Below are 21,541 nucleotides of genomic sequence, written 5' to 3' on the forward strand. Positions count from 1 at the left end.
CAGGGGCTCGGTGGGCGGGGCACGCGGGCGGCGAGCCGCGGGGAGGGAGAGGCGGTGCCGGGGGCGGGGCATGCAAATTTAGCGCGGGGCCGAGCGAATCGGGCGCGCGGGGGCCCGAAGGGGCCGCTGGGAGGCCCGGGCGACGCGGCGGCGGGGCGCTCGGTGGTCACGGCTGCGACCGGAGCGCCCGAGAGTGGGCGAGGGCGGCGGGTTGAGCCCCGGGAGGGCGGGGACGAGCGGTGGAGCAGCGGCCGTGAGGTAGGGGTGGTGGGCGCGGGAGGGGGTGTGTGTGTGGGAGGTGGGGCGGTTGTTTGCTGCAGTTTAATGCCCAGCACTAGTGGTTTGGAGGGTGGCGCTGTAAGTGGAGGGTTGCAGGGGCTTCCCGCCTCTGCCAGTGAATTGGCAGAGTAATTAGAAACCGGCTGTTGCTTCGTGGGATGTTCAGAATTTTGGTCTGGTAAATGGAAAAGGATCCTGGCGTGCGTATCTGCATCCTTGATCGTAGCAGCAGGAGTTTTGACGACCCTTGGTTGTTGCATTATCCCCTGTGTAAAAGGACTAGTACAGCGGTTCACTGAAACTGCGCTATTGAAACAAATGACCGTGGAGCCACCACCTTACTCCCGTAAGGTGATGATATTAGAGGGGATGGAAAGCAAAGAAGGTGAAGAAGAGGAAGAGATCTACCAAATTACACCGCAGAGAAAAGTTTTGCAAAAATCAACAATTTATAAAGAAGAAAAGGGGGGAATTGTGGGAATAAAAATGTTGTTTTTGCAGAGTTACGTTGTTTAGAGGGAAGTAATGCGGTGTTGAGGCTCGCAGTGATAAGAAAGCTTAACGGACAACCTTGTAAAATGCAGACAACCGGACTCCTCAGAGCAGCTAGATGAAAATCACGGTGTCAAGTCAGATCAGTGAAGAAACATTACCACTTCAAACAGTAAAAAAGTCAAAAGAGATTTGAAATTGAACAGGCCGGCAACTGAAGGCCACGTAGTGTCTGTGAAGCGTCGGATAGGTTGTGAACCCGGAATACCCAGTCAATGGGGAAACAGGGGAGGGTCCCGGTCGTCAAGAAAGAAAGTACATAAACCGTACTGTGTGACTAGTAGGCGCGCTCCTGCTTGTGGGACGCGTGCCATTGCGATCGCGAATAAATTACTGCTTCACTGAGACCCTCGCCTGAGCCTAAGCTACTGGCTACGGAGTGTTTCTCACACTCCCTGCGCGTAATCCTGGCTACAATATACCGCGTTATCGAAGGTGCCTTTTAAACAACATTGATAGAAACTCAGGGGGCGATAGTACTGACCCTGGGTGTGGAACTATCCACGCAGGGAATAATCCACACTGCACCAAATATGGTAGCCACAGGAACGCCAATATACATAGCGCACGCCAGATGCAACGTGAGAATCCTGCAACTAGATGGCCTGTCCCAAATGGCGAGAGGTGGTACTGGCTACGTGGCAATAAAGCCAGGAAGGTGTTGCCCCTGGGATGGAAGGGAGCTTGCACCCTGGAGGCAATAATTCCAAACGTAACTATTATTGAAGACCCACAAAGCCAAAGGCCCCTTGAGACCACACGCAGGATTAAGCGGACTCCAGACAATTCTCTAGTAAAATTCTCTAGTATTTCACAGCTTTGCAAGGTGGTTTTTACCTTGGTTAGGGGTGGGTGAATTAGAAAAAGCTATTGTAAATATCTCCGCTATAACTGAAGAACTAGAAAATAAGTTTGATAAGTTTGCAAAAATAGGACTGTAGAATCAAATAGTATTCGATTCATTAATAACCTCATAAGGAGGAGCGTGCACTGTAATTAATGCTAGTTGCTGTATAGATGTAGATCAAATGGGACGGATTTGACTGATATTTGGGGGGAAAAAAGTATACTGGGGGGGCGTGGGGAGGAAAGATCCTACATAGAGTAGCTCAAGATGACAGTTCCTGGGCATTTAGAAACATTTGGGAGAAACTAACTTCGTGGTTACCTGAACAGAATTGGCTCAAACCACTATTTGTTGGTATTGTAAAAATAATGGCTTTGTACGCCTACCATCCCCCGTGACATCCGAAGAAGACTATTGCGCCTTAACGTTGGAGAAACTCAAGAGCGCGGTACGTGAAGAGGTGCAAAAACAACAGTAGGAGTAAGGAAAGGAGAGGAGGGAACTGTGAGAAACTAAGTTGTGTTTTTGCAGTAGAGAACTAATTTTCTGTATTCCGAGGTAGTTGTGCAGTCATAATGAGGAGAAACGCCACGTGGGTAAGCGGACAGTAGGCGGCCTCACTGTTCCGAAATAAGGCAGAAGCTTGAGGAAAAACAGGTTGAGCAGCGTGGGCACGGTAAAACAAAGATCACAGGTTCCTGAAACATAAGAAAGGGGAAAAAAAAAAGGAAAAGAAGGGAGAAATTAAAGGGTTGAAAAAGAAGTAAGATTGTACATACATGGGACAGAGGAGCGTCGAGTAGCTTGTGAACCTGCAGTACTCGGCCAGTGAGGACACAGGGGAGGGGATCGGGCGTCGGGGAACAGGGACTAAAAGTTGATGCTGTGCTTACTGCAATGCGCTCCTGATCGGCAGGACGCCCGCCACTGCAACCGCGAATAAAATAGCCTCAGAGAAGTTCGTGTGTCAAGAAAATTATTTGAGACGTTTCTCGCAGATATACTTGACGAGGGAGGACCAAGAACACCCGCGCCTTCTTTAAATAAAAATAAATAAATAAATAAATAAAAAGCAGCACAGGAGCAGCCTGAGGGTCGCCTTCCCACAGGGAAGCGGCGCCGTGATTGGCTGGACCGTGAGGGCGGAAGTGGCGTCACGGCTAGCCTTAACTCAGGGCGGAAGCGCTCCGTGATTGGCTCGGAGGAACCCAGGGCGGAGGTGCCGTGCAGGGCTTGCCGGAGCTATGGGCGGAAGCTGTCGGGCCGGGCCGCGCTGGGCTCAGCTCGGGCCGGGCCGCCGAGGCGCGGTGCCGCAACGAGGTTGGTGGTCGGTGCCGCCCCGGGCCGGGCCGGGCCGGGAGGGGACGAGGCGGCGGGCGGTTGGGGCGCCACGCGGTCGGCAGCTTCTGCGGAAACGGCCCTTGTGCGGGGCGGGGGCGGCGCCGCGCCGGAGCGGAGCGGAGCGGACCGGGCGTGCGGCGGCGTCTGCACTGCGCGGGGCTTCGGAGGGCTGGGGGGGAAGGGGGCGAAGCGGCGGGGGGGGGGGGCGGTTGCGTGCGCTTGGCCGACTCCCCTCTGCGTCGGATGGACTGCTCCGTCCCGCGGCATGCTGGGAGCTGTAGTTCTGTGGCGCGCGGCCGGTCTTTCCCCGAGCCGGGGCCGGGGCCGGGGCCGGGCCGTGCGCGCCGGGAGGCGCAGGTTGCCGCTGGCTGCGAGCGCGGCTGCCGGCGGTGAGGCGAGCGAGAGCCTTCGGGGGCGCTTCCCCGGAGCGTCGGGCCGGGAGGGGTGGGGGCTGCGGCGGCCGGGCGCGGGTCCTCGCTGCGCTCGATCGTCGGGCTGCGCCTCGGAGGTTTTCCTCCCCCCGCGTGCTGACGGCCGGCTCTCTCCTTTCCCTGCGGCTCACCAGGGCAGAAGCAGCTCCCCGCCGCTGGGACCCCTGCGGGGTTTGTCGCCGAGCGAAGGTGGCGCAGCAGCTGAAGGGAGGAAAGCTGCAGCTGGCGTGCTGCAGTCGCAGGTTTCCCAGGAGAAAGAGAAGCCCGTCTGTCCCAGCTGTCCGGGTAAGTCGCAGCGACCTCCGGGTGAAATCCAGGTGTGCTTTAGTAATTTTCCTGCACCTCAGGCTCAAAGGCCTGATTGAATTTGCATAACTGTGAACGGATGAACAGATTGGAGGATTTTTTTTTTTTGGAAGGAGGCAGTCCCTAAACCGATGCAGTCTAACTGCATCTAAGATGTAGGTTGTTACTTCCATAAGCTATAAAGGAACTTTACATGTTTTTTAAATGGAGTCTCATGTGCGTGCGTTTGGCTTGTCCTGATGGCTGGTGTAGGTGATTGCTCACATGACCAAAAACTCCTTGTGCTGATGTTGGATCTGCCCGTTGGTAAAGGACCGCATGTTCAGCTTTTTTTCCTTACCGCGTCGTAGTTATTTTATTATTATTTTTTTTCTGAAAGAAAGGGCGGATTTTTCATTGGTTTCTCTGTGAGCATATCGAACCAGATTGCAGTAAATACACGTAAGCGAGTAGGCTGCAGCACGTACTGGTCAGTATCAGAGTACTACTCTGCTAGCAGAGGAGAGCCAGATGAAGATGTTCAGGGTAAGGGCTTGTTCTGCCTCAAGTTGAATGGAAAGATGCTGAAGTTGAGCATCCCGGGGAATGTTTGTAGGACTATTTTTAGACGACGAAAGTTCAAATGGCTGTCGATGAAGGGGATTTCGTTGGCTCTTTTAGACAGCTATTCCTACCGAAGATCCCATCGGTTACAAAAGGTGGTAACCTTGCAGTTTCTACGGTCTGTAGCAAAATAAACTGGCAGATGAATAAATGAGCAGGCACAAATACATGTGACTCTATAGCCATGTTGTGGTTTAACGTAGCTGGCAGCTAAGCACCACATAGCCGTTGGCTTGTCCTCCCCTCTCCCTCTCTGGGATGGGGGAGAGAAATGGGAAAGTGAAGCCTGTGGGTTGAGATAAAGACAGCTTATAAAAACAGGAAAATAATAATAATAATGATAATAGTACTACTAATAATAATGTGCACAAACAAGTGATGCGCAATGCAATTGCTCACCACCTGCTGACCGATGCCCAGCCTATCCGCAAGCAGCTGGTCCCCCCAGTCCTGCTAGCCACCCCTATATATTGTTTAGCATGACGCCAGATGGTATGGAATACCCCTTTGGCCAGTTTGGGTCAGCTGCCCTGGGTCTATCCCCTCCCAGCTCCTGCTGCACCCCCAGCCTGCCCACTGGCAGGACAGAAAGAGAAGCTGGAAAGTCCTTGGCCTGGTGTAAACACTGCTCTGCAACAATTAAAACATCAGCATGTTATCAACACTTTTCTCAGCCTAATCCAAAACATAGCACCCTACCAGCTACTAGGAGGAAAATTAACTCTATATTAGCTGAAACCAGGACAAGCTGAGGTTAAATAACCTGCAGTTTCTTCTGTTTTATCTTTCAAAGAATGTTCTTGCTGAGCGCCTGAGCTTTTTGCTCACCTTACCGAGGAAAGGAATGGCTGTGCTTCTTCCCCCCTCATCCCTATTTTTTTTCCTCTTCTCCCTCGATGACAGGGACTTGAAATGTTTTTCTCAGATGTCCATGTGAAAGTTTTAAAGAATGCTAATGGTGAACACTGACAGAATTGGGTGACTTTTTAAAGGTGGAGGGTAAAGAAGGTGGAAATTCCTAGTACGTTAATGTTACTTTGTTAACAAAACTGATGTAATAGCCACTTGCTGTTTCTGTTTTTTTGGTTTGGCTTGGTTTTCCTTTCAGTAGTCTCCCGAAAGGCTTTTGTTGACAAAACTTTGGTCTGCTTCAGCTTTAAGAATTACCCTAGAAATAATGAACAAGTGCTTGCAGGGCTTTCCAGAATGCTAATTGTAGTCAGTCAAGAATGACTTGGGAGGCAATTCCTTTCACGTAATCGTAGAGTGGTTTGGGTTGGAAGGGACGCTTAAAGATAATCTAGTCCATCCCCCCTGCCTCGATCAGTGGCGTCTTGCACTAGGTCAGGTTGCTCAAAGCCCCATCCAGCCCAGCTTTGAGTACCTCCAGTAATGAGGCCTCTACAACTTCTCTGGGCAGCCTGTTTCAGTGTCTTACTACCCTCATTGAGAAGAACTTCTTCCTTTTGTTCAATCTAAATCTATCTTCCTTCAGTTTAAAACTTGTCTTGCCTTGTCGCTACAGGCCCTGGTAACAAGTCCTTGCCTGTCTCTTTTGTAAGTCCACTATACGTGTTTAAAGGTAGTAATGAGGTCTCCCCAGAGCCTTCTCTTCTCCGGGCTGAAGTGTGACACAGCCCTTCTCCTGGTGCTGGCTTGCAGGTCAGTGCCAAGCTACCGGAAGGAGGTTTTTATGTACTTTGCTACTTCCTTCAAAGGGAAGTTGAAGTACAGACAAGCTGACTGAGAACACTCCAAAGTGGTAGACGCGAGACGTTTTGTAGGACGCCAGCTCTTTTCCTCTGTGAGCGGAAGGAAAGCTTGTTCGGACACAGGTATCTATCACAGAGTGATGCAGCTCTCGTTACCACTTCTGCTGACTCCTGAAGTGTTCCTATGCGCTGGTCTGATATCCCTGCCCATCTGTGGCAGAAGAGTTTGTCCCTCAGATTGCAGAAGCAGCATTGTGGAATTTAGGTTTTGGAATGTATTGAGATTGTACTCCTGAAATCTGATCTATTTCAAGATACTACCTATCCTTTCAAACCTTGCTTCTCTGAAATCCAAGTCGTTGTCATTACCCCAGAAATACCGAAGGGAGAAATGCTCCATTGAGCAAATTATCAGAAAGACAGAATCAATTTAGGCAAGCCTCTCTCCCGTGGAATTTGTGGATTCCTTAAACTGGCCTGGCAGGAGTATTTGAAGTAAATACTATCCAAGAAAAAATTATTCTCACGTGTCCCCTCAAGACTAGGAGATGGTTACCCAGCAAAATGCTTGCTCGAGGCACGGGCTCAACAGCTGATTAAGTAATTGGAGTGTGTGGGATAAAATACTGCAGACAGCACAGTCCACGCATTTGGTTGTTTAATGCCACTGAGATATGCTTTTATAGCAGAAATGTGTCAGAATTAACAGTAATACAAGGAAACGATGCAAACCTGGAGGTAGGCAGTGAGCTTTGTGAGCAGGGAGTGCTGGTGTGGCCCTGTTCCTCTGACTACACCTGTGCGAATCAAGTAGGGGAAGTGAGTGTGGATGTGGTATTTCAGCCCTTTCAGGGAGCTGAACGTCACCTGAAAAGATGACGACATCCCTGCCCTGAAGGACCTGCCCACCACAGTCTGTAGCATTGTGTGCATTTGTAGATTGCTGGGCCTGAGAGTAGGGGACTATGGGATGTTGGGGCTGGGATTTGATTTGGGGATTCCCCCCAGCCCCACAAGCTTAGCTTTTAAGTTAAAGCTTGGAAATAGAAGAGGGAGTGAGGGAAGAAAAAAGCAAAGCCTTACGGAGCCTCAGCTCCATTGAGGAACGAATAACAGTCTGTCTGCTTCTGGAAGAACTTCCCACTGCTGAGGATAGATGGGGTGGACCCCAAAAACTAGATGGGATTCTGTGTGAGCTGGTAATACTGCCAGCAGGACTCCATAGCTGACGAGAGACATTATTTGTTTTGATGTCCGTCACAATGAAAAATGCTTGTTTCATCCAACCTGGGGAAGTAGTATCAAACTCACAGACAGAAACAATATTAGTAAGACTCTATTATACAGTCATTGTGAAAGTTTAGCATAGCGAAGAAACTGTGTGTATAAGGTGAAAAATGGAGTCATACCTCTGAGAAGTCCCAGTTTGTGGTCTTTAATCTTTTTTCTTGTTTTTTTTTTTTGGGGGGGGGGAGGGGAAGGAAGGGGGGTAATGAGGGAGAGAGACGAACATTACCCAAAAAGGTGACAAAATCCGTGCCTAAAAAGCTCACCTGCTACAGCTTTTATAAATGATCTTTGCACTGCAAGTTTCAGTTTTCATGAAGCCAAATTGACATAAATCTGAAAATTTCCATGGGTTTAAAAGAACGCTTACTGAAATATTCTTGTCATTCACAGTAATAATGGAGTGAGTGAACTTGTTCCGCATAGTGACCTTACTTTATTGTTTTTGTATTCCAGCAAACCTGTGCAATCCCAGGAGTGTAAGTACAGTCTTGTGTAGCATTGTCATTCTGCCCCACCACTCTGATATCTAACAAGGTAATACTTTCTGGATGTTGTCTACAAATTCTTTCCTTTCTTATGTAAGAGGTAGATGCATGTATTGCCTAGTTTGTCATAGATTGTTGCTGAAGTACTGTTTTATTTGTATTTGTGAAGACAGCAGAATCAAAGATAGCAGCTCGGCGACTTCCACCGAGATGGTCATTAATATAAAACAGTGAAGTTTCTAGCATATATTAAAAAGCCTGGAGGAGTTAGCATAGCTTGCAGGAAATTGTGCTGGAAAGAGATGATATTTGACAGCAAACATGAAAATGTTGTCTTTTTACCAAGAATGATGAGAACTGCTGCGTCCGCCCTGTGTTTGGATGGGTAAGTGGGGTGAGTGAGTTAAGAGGAGCTGAGCGTGGAGTTTGTGGCGGAATTGAGAAACGAATGAGATAATTTAACCTCTTTTCCGTGCATGTCTTTTTTTTTTAAATCCCATACTTTTGTTATTATCAAGAATTTTTAATGTAACTCTCTATTTTAACTGGTTTGGTTTTGTGGATAGCAGCTAACTATAGAAAGAACTAAGATCCTGAAGTGTCCTTGGAGCCGCTAACTCTACTTCTTTATCTCTTCCCTAAGAAGACGTCCTGGATTTAAAGACGGTGTGTATTAAATGAAGTATGAGAAGAAACAGCTTCTTCGGACACTGGCGCTCCTCTTCTTCAGCTCGTGCAGAAGGCTGACAGCCTGTCTCACTCTTGTCAGTGCTATCCCACCAGCTCCTGTAGGAGCTCAGCACCGCGTTTGGCCTGTTGCGATCTTCCCGCTCCCCTCATTTCTGTGCTGCAACGCCACCATGCACGAGAAGTCAGGTAGGATCTGAAGACCTTTGAAATTGCTAAAGAATCAAACCTCAGCTGTCAGTTTTAGCCCATTGTATTCCAGACGTTTGCTTTGCTGGATGATAGTTTCGTTTTTGATTTTGTAATACGTTCTTTGTAGAGGTTATTTTAAGCAGACAAGTAGGTAGCCTCCTTCTTTTGGTGGATTTGTGCAGGTTTTAGCTGAGCTTTGCACATCTGAGCGATTGCCCAGTGGCTGTTCTGGTCTTGACGCGTCCCTAAAACCTTTGTCCGCCTCACCCCTCCTCTTTGTGTATTAAGATGCATGTTTGCGTAAAAATTATGTACACCGTGCATAAGCCCCCCAGTGGTTATGGGGCATTTTCAGCATTTCACAGATAAGACTCTGTGTTTACTTAATCACTTAGGCATAGTCCTGGCTTTCAGCGTAGGCATAGCTAATGATTGTTATTCAAGTGGTTATGAAGTTCCCAACGTTTGTTTGTTTATATATATATATGTAGAGAGAGAGAGAGAGAGATACATACACATATGTATATGTATGTATATACATAAATGAAACTGAGTCTGTGGAGTCAAAGACTTGTCTGCTTGCTGTATATACTCACGTATCAGCAGACTCATACACAAGCTGATCCAAACTGGGTGCCAAGCTGTGCCTTTTTTGTCGCATGGAATATGCAATCTGTGCACCTCAGGTGTACCTTGTCTATTAACTATCTCTTACATTGTGCCACCCCATTAATATCAGTGGATGTACCCAGCACCACCTTGGGGCTACATAGAATGTGGAAATTTCTAGTATGTTAATGTTACTCTGTTAACAAAACTGACGTACTAGCTGCATGCTGTTTCTATTTTTTTGTTTTTCTTTTCAGTAGCCTCCCCAAAAGTTTTTGTGGACATGTTGTGTATCTTTTCTTGTTCTTCCAGGATTCACTTGGCAGGGAAGACAACCATGGAATCCAAGGGCTGTGGACAACCATCTACCAGATGGTTGTTGAAGATGCCTTCGGTCACGTCATTTGTCCTTTTAGCTCGCCCTTTCCTTTATCTTGAGTTGAATTTTTGTGCAGCGCTATGTTTGCAGTGGTAACACTGCTGCTGAGGTGTTTTCGATTAAAAACGATCTTAACTGTAATAGTGAATTCACTGAGTGTGGCTTTGTATAACGACTTCCACGACCATAACATTTTTCTCCTTTGTCACAGATAGGAGGAAAACTCTTTAGAGAGAGATGGAGAAGGAATTAATTATACCTCTGCCTCATCCCATGAGACCAGAAGACGTGTAGTAACTGTAAGCTGCGATTCTCAGGAGACATACTAAGCATCTCTGGTTCCTTCTCGGCCTGCCCCCCTAAGGCCTTAGGGATGAGAAATCTTAGGCTTAATGTTTTTCTCTATGAAATACTGTCGTGTTAAGGGGCGTAGCTGACTAACTGTTACGGGTCTGGTTGGATTCGGGGTACTGAACTACCAGGGTCACGGATTCACCAATAACGTAGGACACCCTCGCTCTAGTTGTGTTCAATGAGAACTGTCACAGCTAGGAACAATGCAACGAAGGGCAGTTTATTACAGCAACAGGGACACAGGTTCTTTGGAATTGCCGGCGATAAATTCACTGTCCGCAAAAGCAAGCGAGCACGCATGAAATACACGGGTACTCGTCCTGGCTATTAACGCATTAAAAGGCACAAAGGCTCTAGAGATTTCTGAGTTTCTACGGAGACGCCTGGTACAACCAAGCATTCAGATCTTACCCCATGACATCCCAGTGCGGGGGGAAGAGAGGCTCAGCCCGTCGACTGATCCCGGAAGTCAGAAAGGTATCCTTCGTGATAGTATCTTCCCTAACATCCCCTTTCACTTAAGCCAATTTACATTATCCACCAATCTGTTCTCTTTAGAGACCAGTGATAGGACCCGTGGGAATGGTGTCAACCTGCAGCAGGAGAGGTTCAGGCTAGACATCAGGAAGAGGTTCTTCACTGAGAGGGTTGTTGAGCACTGGAACAGTCTCCCCAGGGCGGTAGTCGCTTCACCAAGTCTGCCGGAGTTTAAGAAGCATTTGGACTGTGCACTTAGTCATATGGTCTGAATTTTTGGGTTGACCTGTGTGATGCCGGGAGTTGGGCTCGATGATCCTTGTGGATCCCTTCCAATTCGGGATATTCTATGACTCTGTGATTATTTTCTGTCCCTTTTAGGTGGAGCTTGAGTGACTCTAGTCAGGCATATCTTGGTTATGATTTGTAAAGTTTTCTTGCTTTCGTTTAAAGCTATAGGGGTCTGAGAAATTCAGAGCGTGTGCTCAGTGAGGGGCGGTCGCAGCTTGGAGGCATGGAGCTTTTGGGATGGAGGTGTGTTTTGGTATTATAGTGATGATATAATGAGCAAAAGTTCACTAGAGTACAACGTTCTGTCAAAACCATGACAGGTGGTTGGCTCAGGGTGTGAGAAACAAAGTTGTGTTTTTGCAGTAGAGAATTACTTTTCTGTATTCCAAGGTAATCGTGTAGTCATAATAAGGAGAAATGCTAAGTAGATAAGTGAAGGGAATGAGGACACAGACTCCAAGATAGTCGAGAAATGGAGACCCTTTATTGTTCCAATGCCAGATATTATATAGCTTTCTGAACCAGCTACATGCACTGCACGCAGCTAGCGTGCGTAGTTACAGACTTCTGATTAGTGCATTCCTTTTGATCATGCATAGCCCTCTATAGGCCCGTCCGAGCCTAGCAACTTCTTACTGGTTCCCACTTTCTCTTATTCTAGCCTGGTTACCACTCTCTGCCTGTGAGTAACCTTCTTCTTAACCCTTAGTGCACCGCTGTATCAATCAGCTCCAGTTTATCACCGAATGGGTCACCTGTAGATAAGTGGACAGTAGAAGGCCTCACTGTTCCAAAATAAGGTAGAAGCTTGAGAAAAACAAGATGAGCAGTGTGAGAACAGTAAAACAAAGATCACAAAGTTCTCAAAACATAAGAAAGGAGAAATTAAAGGGTTGAAAAAACACAAAAATTGTACATACGTGGTATAGAGGAGCGTCGAGTAGCTTGTGAACCTGTAGTACTTAGCCAATGAGGAAACAGGGGAGGTGATCAGGCGTCGGGTAATAGGGAATAAAAGGTTATGATTTGTTTACTAAAATGCGTTCCTGATTGACAGGATGCCCGCCATTGCAATCACGAATAAAATAGCTTCACAGAAGATCCTGTCTGAAGAAAATTATTTGAGATTTTTCTCACAAGGATGGTAAACATGCAGCTTATCAGTCTTGGTGCGCATAAGAGCATCAGGTCCCCGTCTCATCACAGAGCCTATCCGTGGTGTCTCCACTCTGCTCTATGCTCTGTACTGTTCCTTAGAGTCAGCACACCAAGTTCCCCTAGTGCAATAGCATGTAAAGTTGGAGGCCTAGGGAACACTTAGGTAGCGCAGCTACCCTCCACCCTGAAAGCTTTTTCAATGCTGCACATTTTCTTTAAAATGTGAATATTAGTTTAATTTGCCTAGTTACTTAAGGCAATTACTCCACAAGTACCAGAAGCGATATTGAGAAGCCTACTTCCAGCATCTCTGTTGGTAATAATAGCTTCATACTTGTGTGCTTATCCTCATGCCTTTTCCTTTCAAATACTGGAAAGGCAGAGACTGTTCAACAGAGTCATCTCTGATCCAAAAACCAAAACTCTGATTTCATCCCAAACTAATGCTGTCTGATGTCAGTAAAACTGCTATTACTCTCGGTCATCCTGGCTGTCGCAATTGTGCCTCTGTTGGACTCTCTGTCCAACCCCGTTGATCACCCCTGTCCCGCTCCCTGCCCCCCCGGTGGTTCTTCTGTCCCTCTGCCCTGCTGTCTGTCTGTCCACCCAGTTCCTCTCTTGCTGCTTGTATCCCACTTGTGCCCTTTTCCTTTTTCTTCCTCCTTCTGTGCCTGACAGCCCATTTCTGCAGGAGGCAGCTGTTCCCCAGGGCATGGATGCTGAGACGGACGGATGGACCTGCTGGATGCCTGAGCCCCGCAGCCCCCCAGGGGAAGGGGAGAATGTCTGGGCAGGGAGTTCTGCCGCAGTCTCCCTCCCAGGAGTCCTGTGTAAGAGTTTAATAAAGTTTGCTTTCTGGCTTGTGCTGCCCTCTGTGTTTGTGGACACTGTAAGTGGCTGTGGCCGTGCTGCTAGGTGCAGGTTCCTGGGTGTGGAGGGGGCAGGGGCTGGGGTGTTGGCCCCGTGTTTATTGTCCATGGGGGAGCCAATGGACACAGACAAGCGACCTGGGTGTGGGGGCCACCCTGCTGGGGAGGCTGCAGGCGGGGGGGGGGCAAGGGCAGCAATGGTGGGGGTAGGCCTGTGCTGTGTTTGCTCCCTGGGCCAGGTGTGCTGGGACTGGTCTGCGCAGAGGGAGTGATTGGCGAGCATGACCTAGGCTGTGGCTGCTGCGGAGCAGCAGGTGAGGGAGGGCCTGGGTGTCCGTGGCAGAGGGGAGGGAATGGTGTTGGGGCGGCTGGGTCCTGCAGGATCCGTGGCTGGGGTAGTAGGCGGCGGATCAGAAAGCACGGGTTTGACTCTGGGGCGGGGCGTCAGCTGGGTCAGGTGGCTGGGAGCGTCTTGCCCCACAGCATGCCGGGAGTTGTGGTCTTTGGCCTCCGGGCTTTTGATCGGCCACATTGGTTTCCAGAGCATGCTGCGAACTGTAGTTTCACGTTGCCGCTCAGCACGGGGCCTTTTAGGATGGGCAGTTACTTCCTCCGTGCCAGTGGAGCGGGGTGCTTTTTCTTGCCGTTCTTGTGTGGTGTTCCACGCGGCTCCCGCCGCTTCCCTTAACGAGCAGACGGCCTGGGAAGCCGTGCCTGCCGTTCTGTTTCCGCCCATGCATGGAGCGGGGTGGCGCGGCGGCGCCTGGTGTCACCTGGTGGCCGAACAGCGAGCGGTGCTGTAGGCGAAGAGGCGCTGCGGTGACGCGTGGCTCTCTGCTCCCACCTGCTGGCGAAAGGGAGGTACTGCAGACGGAGGAGATGCGCATGTGCTGTAGCAACTGCCAGGCTTCGTGCCCCGCAGCATGCCGGGAGTTGTGGTCTTTGGGTTTTGAGCTTCCTGCCGGCCATGTTGGTTTCCGTGGCATGCCGGGAAATGTAGTTTTTCACATTGCCGCTCAGCTTCCTAGTGGGTAAGGGCACGTTGCTCAGGGTAGTTACTTCCTCCCTGAGACGACATGTAAAAGTAATTCTTGAAAAAGTAATTCATGAAAAGTAATTCTTTTCCCATGTTTTGTTCATGATGTTTGTAGTGTGCCTTTTTACGTGTGTGTTTGGCCTGGAGCTGTCCTGCCTGGCAATTAGTGATGGTAGCTAACATGGTGGTCCAACAGTGCAATAATACATTGTCCTGACTCTTTTGGGAAAGACATCTGGTCTGTCTCTGGGCGAATACTCAAGCTCTGGGTGAGTACTTAAGGGCAGCTGGCACAGTCTTTTTTTCTTTTTTTCCAGCAGTAGGTAAACCTTAGGAGGAGCCGGTCAAAGGAAACAGCACTTTCTGGAACTGTCAAGTTCTTGTTCGGCAACTTGGTGATTGGTTTGATCTGCCTTTTCAGATGTAAAGGCAAGCGGACTGCTGTTTTGAAATGATAAAATTAAAAACATGAAGTTTGTCAAATGTGGCAGTGCCTGTTTGCAGTCTGTTTATTGCTTTTGCTAGTGGTAGGTAACACTTCTGAGGAATCGGTCGAATGAAAGAGCACCTTCTGGAACTGTGAAGCTCTGCGTTGGCAACTCGGTGACTGGCTTGACCTACTGTCCATTTCCAGAGGGAAGCGGAAAGCTGTTTTGAAGGGAAGCTGTTCTGAAATTAAAAAAGAAAAAAAATAATGGCGCTGCTCTATGGCACCTGGAGGACCACCGCTCTGTGTGACAGTTAAAAGAATGTGATTTGGAGATGGAGAGCAGCAGAGGTAAAGCAGCTGGGAAGAGAGGTATAAGTATTGCAGAGGTATTGCAGTAGGTAGGTAGGCTGTGGTTATGAGGTGCCTCAGGGTGTGCTTTGTCTTGTTTCTGCAGTTCCCTCGTGCAGCCGTGGAGAGGTGAATTCCCCATGTTGTGGAGTGGTGCAAAAAGGTGAGAGGGTTGTCAGCCCGGTCAGTTTCCTTCACCAAAGCTAAGGTAAGTCTTTCAGGAGAAACAGGCTGATTGCCTGTGCTGCACTCTGCACGCTGTTGACCTAAGCCAGACCAAAAACAGGGCTGCTGTTCCTCCTGCTCTCTTTATCTCTTCTCATGCACGGCCCCTCCCATTTTCCACATGATTAGGGCAGGCATTCTGCCTGGGCTGCTCCTTGGCGGTAGGGGCTTTGTTTTTCCTTCAGTCAGTTGCAGGGTTCTTTAGGTGGGTCAGAGCCTATGGACTGATGCATTTCAAATTGAGACCGGTAAGCCCATCTTTTTGAGGTAACTAGTAGGGTCTGTTAGAGCAAAGCCGCCAAGTGCCCCCCCACCTTGCAGGTGGCTGCCAAATGCCCCCCCCCCCCGGCCTTGCAGGTGGCCACGTTTGAGCTTGGATCTACTTTCCAGGTACAGAGGCAAGTGGACTGCTCTTTTGAAATGATAAAATTAAATATAGGGTCACCTGTGGTGTTGAAGGGTGGGTGGTAATGCTGGCAGCTGAATGTTTATCTTTTGACCGTGTTTTCCTTTGTTCAAGCTGAAATGCAGTGCGCAATACAGGACGTTGCGACCTGAGCTACCTCAGGCAAGGTGAGCAATGAACAGAGGTAGCAGTTATTTTTGGGGTGCGGTTGTCACTGCAGTTAAGTTATTACAAAAAGTAGAATAAAAATCCATTTTGCCTTTTAGAGGTGCTCTAGGTGGCTTGAGAGCAGATGGAAACATCTGCCTCGGGGGTTAGGTGAGTGGGTGAAGTAAAAGAGCGGTTGAGAGTAACTGTCCTAGGGGTGCTGTGGCTTTTGCTGCTGTGGTTGCTTTCTCTTCTGCTTATCAGGTGCCCCAGGCAAGGTGGGCTGTGATAGTCTTTAGAATAGGAGCAAAGCAGGTCACTGGAATGCTGTTTGGTTCCTGAGAAAGGTGTTTCAGAGGAAAAAGGTGGTCTGGCGTGGCAGATCCCGATGGTGGTCTGCTTCAGTAGGTGAAGCGGTGCCTGAAGCCCCATCCCGTGTAGCCTGAAATGGTGTGTCTGTGTTTGGGTTGGGGTTGCACCTTGGTGAGTGTAGGGATAGGATTTAAGCTGGTGCAGCAGAGGGCCAGGCTCCATTGTCCTGTAGTGTGTTTTGACCTATCAGCATAGCCTTTTGGTTTTCAGATAGCCTACTCAAGTACGTGATTTATGCTGCGAGTGATGTTATTACATGGAATTGATCTTTTTTTCTGGTGTGTAATCTGTTATGCTCCTAGATTTTTCTTCCTGTATAAAAACAACGGTTTGAGCTGCTTGCAGTTGAAAAAAACTTCAGTTACTTGCTTGGTCATATTGTCCTTTCAATATTCAAAGCTGCAGCAAAAGCATGGGTATTGTTGCTTCTAGAAACACCCCAGTTCTCTTGTCTGCAGTCTGCATGCTATTGAGCTAGGCCAGAAAAAACAAACAAACAAACAAAAACATAGCTGCTGCTCCTGCTCTCTTTCTACTTTCTTGTGCTTTGCCCCTCCCCTTTCCCAGGTGATTGGGTTTGGGTGCTGGGCGGGGCCAAATGGTATATGAGCCCCAGGTATGCCATTAGAGAGTTCATTGTGCCTGGGCTCCTCTTTGGGGTAAGTGCTTTGTTTTTCCTTCAGTCAGTTGCAGGGTTCTTTGGGCAGGTTGGAGTCTATGGATTTCTAGATTTTAAGTGCTTGGAAATCACTTACTAGAGGGATATTTAGCAGAGGTTGCTGGCTCACTTGTTTTTGGGATGGTGGGATCCACTTGTGTTTTTGGGTTATATTTGAATCTCTAGACGTATGAAGGCACTTGTGTAACTCTCCAGAGGACTAAAAAGAGCTTGATTACACACTACAAGAGGCTTGACCACGTAGGCGCAGTATTACCAAGAGACTGAGCAGGGTCGTATCAGAGTTACCTTTTTCATCTGTAAAGGGTAAGTCTGTGAATACCCCTGCTGGGGCTGCTGTGTGTACATGGCTTTTTGGCATTTGTGGAGCTCAGTAGTTTTTTTTGTGTGTGTATGTTCTTTTTTTTTTTTCTTTTGAGAGCCAAATAGTGTGTGTGCTGAGCGTGGTTGGCAGGAGGAGGTGGGGAATTGTCTGGCAGGGGAGCTGTTCAGGACTGGTAGGTTTGGTTTCTAGGAGTGTGTGGCATCCTTCCTGTGCGATGCCGCTGATTGTTGGGCAGGAATGTTCCAGCTCGTGTGTCTTAAACAATGTAGCTTGTGCAGGGTGTGTTGTGTGGCCTGGGCAGAGTTTGCCGCGGCGCTGTGAGCGAAGAATCTCAGTTCGAGCTGGTGAGCAGCTGAAGTAAAGGAGCTGGGAAGAGAGAGGTATTGCAGCAGGTACGCTGTGGCTGTGAGGTGCCTCAGGGTGTGCTTTTCTCTTGTCTCTGCAGGGGCTTCATGAAGTCTTGGACGGGAAAATGCCCGTGTCACAGAACAATGAGGGAAGGTGAGAGTTCTATCAGCCTGGTGATCCCTGATCTGAAGCGAAGGGAAGACATTCAGGTGTTTCCCTCTGAGGGTCTGAGGTGAGGCTGTTTGGGACAGAGGAGCAGCGTGGCAGGTGGTCGCTTGCAAGCACAGCGGTCATTTTGTCCTTCTGTGTTCCCAGGTGGCATGGGTGATGGTGGCCGTTCCTTTCGAGCTTGGATCTAACTTGCAGGTACAGAGGCAAGTGGACTGCTGTTTTGAAACGAAAACATTAAATATGGGGTGACTTCTGTTGTTGAGGGATGGGTGCTAATGCTGTCAGCTGAATGTTCATGGTCTGACTGTGTTTTCCTTTGTTCAGGCTGAAACGCAGTGTGCAGTACAGGACGTCACGACCCGAGCTACCTCTGGAGTGACGCTGGTGAGTGATGAACAGAGGTAGCTGTTATTTTTGGGTTGTGGTTGTCACTGCAGTTTTTTTAACTATATCAAATAGAGTAAAATTCCAGTTTCTCTTTTGGAGGTGCTCTAGGTGGCTTCAGAGAACGGGTGGAAGCATCTGCCATGTGGGGTAGGTAAGCAGCTGAGGTAAAGGAGGGGATGAGAGTAACTGTCCTGAGGGTGCAGTGGCTTTTGCTGCTGTGGTTGCTTTCTCTTCTGCTTATCAGGTGCCACAGGCAAGGTGGGCTGTGATAGTCTTTGGAATAGGAGCAAAGCAGGTCACTGGAATGCTGTTTGGTTCCTGAGACAGGAGTTGTAGAGGAGAAAAGCTTTCAATAATCAAAGCTGAAGCAAAAAAAAAATAAACCACAGCTGCTGCTTCTCCTCTTTCTCCTTTCTTGTGTTTTGCCCCTCCCCTTTCCCAGGTGATTGGCTTTGGGTTCCAGGGAGGGCCTAGTGGTCATTGAGTCACAGGCATCCCATCAGAGAGCTCATTCTGCCTGGGCTGCCCTTTAGAGTAGATGCTTTGTTTTTCCTTCAGTGAGTTGGAGGTTTCTTTAGGTGGTTAAGAGTCTATGGACTGATGCGTTTCCAAGTAGAGACCGGTACGCCCATCTTTGTGAGGTAACAACTAGTAGGATCTGTTAGAGTAAACCAATCTAGTAATAGGTGCCTGTATTGCATGCAGCTCTTCTTCAGGTGAGTAATTGTTATAGCATGTTTACGGATAGGATGGCAGTGTTACTTTGTGTGTTTACTTTGTGGTTCTGGGTCCCTTATGATTTTTGCCGAATTGCGGGGCTTACTTGTGAGTCTTTGCCTGTATGTCAAATATTATACGTCAAATATTATCAAAGTTACAACCTTGGTGGCAAAGTGATGGAGCAGGGTTTAGGAGATAAGTATCATCGAAGCTCCCTGTGTAAGCATGTGTCTGAAAAGAGCAGCAGTAGGCCTGTAAGGGGTAGTCTTTTTCAGGGTTAGGGACAGTTTGTTATAGTTTTGGAGCTTTTGCCTGTGGTTTGTGTGGCTGTAGAGTCTTTAGACGTTGCAGCCTTCTAGATTTTCAGTGCTTGGAATTCAGGTAATAGAGGCGTGCTTAGGAGGTGTTGTCGGCTAACTCGTTTTTAAGAAATGGTGGGGTACGGTTCCTCGACCGCATAAGCACGGTAGTATTACCAAGAGACTGAGCAGGGTCCCCTTTTTCATCTGTAAAGGGTAAGTCTGTGATTGCTGCCATCTGGGCACATTTTCGTGCCCATCACTGCAGTTAGTTTACTACATCAATTAGAGTAAAATTCCAGTTTCTCTTTTGGAGGTGCTCTAGGTGGCTTCAGAGAATGGGTGGAAGCATCTGCCATGTGGGGTAGGTAAGCAGCTGAGGTAAAGGAGGGGATGAGAGTAACTGTCCTGAGGGTGCTGTGGCTTGTGCTGCTGTGGTTTCTTTCTCTTCTGCTTATCAGGTGCCAGAGGCAAGGCGGACTGTGGTAGTCTTTGGAAAAGGAGCAAAGCAGGTCACTGGAATGCTGTTTGGTTCCTGAGAAAGGTGTTTCAGAGGAAAAAGGTGGTCTGGCGTGGCAGCTCCTGATGGTGGTCTGCTTCAGTAGGTGAAGCGGTGCCTGAAGCCCCATGCCGTGGAGCCTGAGCACGCCTCGCTGAGGATGAAGCCTGCTTTCCAGCAGTTTCCAAAACTGTGTTGAGGCTGAAATGGTGTGTCTGTGTTTGGGTTGGGGTTGCACCTTGGTGAGTGTAGGGATAGGATTTAAGCTGGTGCAGCAGAGGGCCAGGCTCCATTGTCCTGTAGTGTGTTTTGACCCATCAGCATAGCCTTTTGGTTTTCAGATAGCCTACTCAAGTACGTGATTTATGCTGCGAGTGATGTTATTACATGGAATTGATTTTTTTTTGGCATGTAATCTGTTATGCTCCCAGATTTTTCTTTGTATATAAATAAAGGTTTGAACTAATTCCAGCAGAAAAAATTTCAGTTACTTGCTTGGTCATATTGTCCTTTCAATAGTCAAAGCTGCAGCAAAAGCATGGGTATTGTTGCTTCTAGAATCACCCCAGTTCTCTTGTCTGCAGTCTGCATGCTATTGAGCTAAACCAGATTAAAGAAAAAAAAAAGAAAAACAAAAAACAAACAAACAAAATACAAAACTAAAAAAAACACCAAAAAAACCCCCACAGCTGCTGTGCTGCTTGTGCTCTTTCTACTTTCTTGTGCTTTGCCCCTCCCCTTTCCCAGGTGATTGGGTTTGGGTGCTGGGCGGGGCCAAATGGTATATGAGCCCCGGGTATGCCATTAGGGAGTTCATTGTGCCTGGGCTGCTCTTTGGGGTAAGTGCTTTGTTTTTCCTTCAGTCAGTTGCAGGGTTCTTTGGGCAGGTTGGAGTCCATGGATTTCTAGATTTTAAGTGCTTGGAAATCACTAGAGGGATATTTAGCAGAGGTTGCTGGCTCACTTGTTTTTGGGATGGTGGGATCCACTTGTGTTTTTGGGTTATATTTGAATCTCTAGACGTATGAAGGCACTTGTGTAACTCTCCAGAGGACTAAAAAGAGCTTGATTAAACACTGCAAGAGGCTTGACCACATAGGCGCAGTATTACCAAGAGACTGAGCAGGGTCGTATCAGAGTTACCTTTTTCATCTGTAAAGGGTAAGTCTGTGAATACCCCTGCAGGGGCTGCTGTGTGTGCATGGCTTTTTGGCATTTGTGGAGCTCAGTAGTTTTTTTTGTGTGTGTATGTTATTACTTTTTTTTTTTTTAAGGCCAAATAGTGTGTGTGCTGAGCATGGTTGGCAGGAGGAGGTGGGGAATTGTCTGGCAGGGGAGCTGTTCAGGACTGGTAGGTTTGGTTTCTAGGAGCGTGCGGCATCCTTCCTGTGCGATGCCACTGGTTGTTGGGCAGGAATGTTCCAGCTCGTGTGTCTTAAACAACGTAGCTTGTGCAGTGTGTGTTGCGTGGCCCGGGCAGAGTTTGCCGCGGCGCTGTGAGCGAAGAATCTCAGTTCGAGCTGGTGAGCAGCTGAAGTAAAGGAGCTGGGAAGAGAGAGGTATTGCAGCAGGTACGCTGTGGCTGTGAGGTGCCTCAGGGTGTGCTTTTCTCTCGTCTCTGCAGGGGCTTCGTGCAGTCTTGGATAGGGAAATCCCTGTGTCACGGAGCAGTGAGGGAAGGTGAGAGTTCTATCAGCCTGGTGATCCCTGATCTGAAGCAAAGGGAAGACATTCAGGTGTTTCCCTCTGAGGGTCTGAGGTGAGGCTGTTTGGGACAGAGGAGCAGTGTGGCAGGTGGAGGCTTGCAAGCACAGTGGTCATTTTGTCCTTCTGTGTTCCCAGGTGGCATGGGTGATGGTGGCCGTTCCTTTCGAGCTTGGATCTAACTTGCAGGTACAGAGGCAAGTGGACTGCTGTTTTGAAACGAAAACATTAAATATGGGGTCACTTCTGTTGTTGAGGGATGGGTGCTAATGCTGTCAGCTGAATGTTTGTCTTCTGATTGTGTTTTCCTTTGTTCAGGCTGAAACGCAGTGTGCAGTACAGGACGTCACGACCCGAGCTACCTCTGGAGTGACGCTGGTGAGTGATGAACAGAGGTAGGTGTTATTTTTGCGGTGTGGTTGTCGCTGCACTTACTTTACTACATCAAATAGAGTAAATTCCAGTTTTCTCTTTTAGAGGTGCTCTAGGTAGCTTCAGAGAAGGGGTGGAAGCATCTGCCGTGTGGGGTAGGTAAGCGGCTGAGGTAAAGGAGGGGATGAGAGTAACTGTCCTGAGGGTGCAG

General features: G+C 48.5%; 1 protein-coding gene and 1 long non-coding RNA gene across 22 annotated transcripts in view; one reads left to right on the forward strand and one right to left on the reverse strand.

The window, feature by feature from the left end:
• Window positions 1–21,541, forward strand: part of ZC4H2 (zinc finger C4H2-type containing) — a 99,957-nt gene that overhangs the window by 51,658 nt on the left and 26,758 nt on the right. For 5 of the 21 annotated variants that reach the window (XR_010834794.1, XR_010834796.1, XM_067005063.1 and 2 more), the window contains 3 exons: window positions 7,815–7,895; window positions 8,490–8,722; window positions 9,647–9,854. The gene's annotated coding sequence lies outside the window, so the exon portion shown is untranslated. Of the gene's footprint in view, window positions 1–243; window positions 259–2,874; window positions 2,999–3,270; window positions 3,414–3,468; window positions 3,736–3,892; window positions 3,912–6,175; window positions 6,195–7,814; window positions 7,896–8,015; window positions 8,232–8,489; window positions 8,723–9,646; window positions 9,855–9,924; window positions 10,545–10,625; window positions 11,935–12,671; window positions 12,824–14,215; window positions 14,677–14,782; window positions 15,150–15,421; window positions 15,475–21,541 lie in introns of those variants that run through there. The other 16 variants (XM_067005046.1, XR_010834793.1, XR_010834789.1 and 13 more) reach the window with 16 other exon arrangements.
• LOC136791863 (uncharacterized) lies at window positions 2,182–2,722 on the reverse strand. Its single transcript, XR_010834804.1, has 2 exons — window positions 2,458–2,722; window positions 2,182–2,376 (listed from the first exon to the last, which is right to left on the reverse strand). It is a non-coding gene; the product is annotated as an uncharacterized lncRNA (long non-coding RNA).

Source organism: Anser cygnoides, chromosome 13 (assembly GCF_040182565.1).
Source record: "Anser cygnoides isolate HZ-2024a breed goose chromosome 13, Taihu_goose_T2T_genome, whole genome shotgun sequence".
NCBI classification, from domain to species: domain Eukaryota; kingdom Metazoa; phylum Chordata; class Aves; order Anseriformes; family Anatidae; genus Anser; species Anser cygnoides.